The sequence below is a fragment of the Peromyscus leucopus genome, chromosome 3 (genome assembly GCF_004664715.2).
Source record: "Peromyscus leucopus breed LL Stock chromosome 3, UCI_PerLeu_2.1, whole genome shotgun sequence".
In the NCBI taxonomy this organism is placed as follows: Eukaryota; Metazoa; Chordata; class Mammalia; order Rodentia; family Cricetidae; genus Peromyscus; species Peromyscus leucopus.
The window spans coordinates 44,882,420-44,885,625 of NC_051065.1; positions in this window are offsets into that span (position 1 = coordinate 44,882,420).

The following is a 3,206-nucleotide window of genomic DNA, read 5'->3' on the forward strand; positions in this document are numbered from 1 at the left end:
CTTGAGATAGGGTTAAGGTAATAGGTTATTTAAGCAAAGATTAAACAATGTGTTTTTCTTACTTTTACATCATCCTACCCTTTTCAAAGCTGATTTTCTAAGATTCTGTGCCTGGAACAGTAACCTACATAATTTAGTACTTAATACAGTGGGTGGATGGATGGATGGATGATGGCATGAATGGAATTTGTATTGCATTAAGAATAACATGAAAAGCATATTAATCAAGTTTTTCAACTTCCTCACTCTCTAGTTTCCAACCCACCACACACATGGGTATAAGAGCTGTAGACGTAAAAAAAATCAAATGTTCCACGAAAATATAGAAATACTAAAAGATCAAGGGGTCACTCCCAATGTGCAGTTTATGACTCAGTGTCTGGAAATGCCAGCTCTACCTTAAGCACAGAACACTCATTGCTCAGAATTTGACCCCCTGATTCCCACTCCATGTACTTACTGATTTCTGAAGCCTTCTTTCCTTCAGATCCACTTTCACAAAATGGCTACACTTTGCCAAAGATCCTTTACTCACTGTGGTACCAGAGTTGGTCTTGTTTCAGAAAGGTGATCACATTTGTAGAAAGTGCACTGAGAGCAGAGGAGATGTAAAGGTCAGGCATGAGAGTCTTACTTTTTCTAGTGGTTTCTGCAGAAAGACTTCTCACATATAAGAATTCTCACTGTTCTCTTGATGAGAACTGATGCAGAGTCTGGGCCCTGCAGGGTAGTGAGATCATCTGCCAGGTAGGTTTTATGGTGAGCTCATCTTCACCAAGCCATCCCTGATTATCTCTAAGGGTCCCTGAGGGGACAATGAGTCACAAAGCTCATATTTAATGTCTACCAGGAGAACAGAGTGCTGTTTATCATTCTGTCTTCACTTCTATGGGCTTTGGGGATGGATGTTTAGAGGAAAGAGCTGGCAGGTGATGATGTAATACCCAACTGTATCAATACATAGTAACTTCTTCCAGTAAGAGGAACATACACAATCTTGGGACTATGCTACAGATTACACTCCCAACATTTCTGAATTGTGATGAATTCATGAGTCCTTGTCTTGCCGCATAACAAGTCAAGTAGGGCTTGCAAAAGGCAGAACATGCATTATCTTTATGCTTACTCCCAAGATAATTCCAAAAGGAGTTTTGGTAAATGCTGGGGGATGTCTTTCTGTCCGCTGTGAATATATGTTGTTTCCATTGGTTAATAAATAAGCTGCTTTGGCCTAATAGCAAGGCAGCTTAGAGGTAGGCAGGAAATCCAAGGAGAGAGAGACAGGAAAGAGAAAGGCAGGATCTGGAGATATGCCCGCAGCCACCTAAAAAACATGTCAGCAGACTGGTAAGCCATGGAACACATGGCAAAACATAGATTAATAGAAATGTGTTAAGTTATAAGATCTAGCTAGCAAGAAGCCTGCAATAGACATTACAGTTTATAAATAATATTAAGCCTCTGAGTGATTATTTTATAAGCAACTGTAGACTGTGGGGCCAGGCAGGACCAGAGGAACTCAGAAACTTGGGAGCAGAGAACCTTCTGGCTACAGGTAGATAAGAAAAAAACAAAACAAAAAACATTTACTGACCATCTCACACTGTGATATATATATACCCTCAGGTCATTCCATATAGTGCTTGACTTGGATATAAGATGTGGGAAGAAAGGAAAGACAGAAGCCAAAGTAAAGTTGGCCTTGAGATATTATGGCTCAATTCCCTGGCATTGAGAAGATGGAATGTGTCTGATCCCCATCATTCTGATAATATAACCACGACAGGCAGTGATATGCAGTGAAGTTGGTGGTCAATAATGCCTCAGACTGAGAGAGGCTTGTATGCACATTCATAAAATATAAATGGAGGATCCTTTCATGTTTTCTGATTCTCTTTTATGTGTATCCAAAGTGTATGTGTGTGTGTTGTTTAGGTGAAATTTTGTAGATAAATAACTAAGATCCACTAATCAGAATAAGATTCATTCTTTAGTAGACAGAGATTCATGCTGTTAATCTGTGAGCCACATGGTCTACTAAAAACAAGGAAGTGGAGGAACTATGTCTGCCATTTTAGGTCTCAGCAATAAAGAACACATTTAAAGGTCAGGCTTTAAGATAAGTATGCATTTGAACATGATGGATGTGATGTGCTTATAGAATATACATAAGAGTTTGTGAAACAAGGAATTAGCTGTACTATTTTAGAGTTCATTAGCCATACCTGGGTAAAAGATATATATTTAAGAAACGTCTTGTTGTTAAGGCCTTGGTAATTAATAGTATAAATTAAAGATGACAGTGAGCAGAAGGGAAGAGCATGAAGATCATGGTAGTATAACTAGGATTATGGAATGTGAAGTAAAGTGATCACTTCAGTCATGAACACTTTTGATGCCTGTTCAGAAACAAGAACTTTTTTCATGGTCAAAGATACATTGTGGTTAATTGTTATTTTAATTTTATAAATTTATTATAAAAAACCTACAAATAAAGATATTGCACACTGAAATTAACCACACCCAAAGTCTATACATCTCAAAAAACTTTTATACAGTTAGAATGTTAGAATAGCCATTTTGAAGCTGTGGGGCTTCACACTGGATTTTACCTTCACAATATAATCTATATAAATATAAATAAGAAACGTTATAATAAATGTAAAATAAAACTAGAAATCATCACTATTTCCAGGAAAGAAAATACAACATATCCCATTTTCATTGACCTGTACAGAGTGATTTTATTTAGCAATAAGTATTCTTACTTTCTAAGGAGCCTGTCATTAGCCTGTCAATTAAAATTTCAATACACTTTTGCAACAAGTGGATAAGTGGGTAATCAGTGGCTGCAGAAGTAAGGTTACTGACAGTTCTCCCCAGAAGAAATCAACCCTGTTAGACTAGAGAGAGCTGCTAGCACTACCCCAGAAGCACATCTCACACTCTGGTACTCAAACATTCTTACTTTCTCAACATTCAGAATGGGCTGGTGACAAGGAAAGTCATAGGACTTTACACTTCATGTCTCCTCCAATTATGGGACAAAAGTTCCTTCAACCTCTTATATCTTCCAGGGTCACAGTAGACTCAAAGGAAAAGAAAAGAAATAACACATCTTCAAATACAGAAAGATCAGTGTTATACACCCTAGGAATTAAAAAGTATTAATAAACATGATTCCCTTGGCCGGGCGGTGGTGGCGC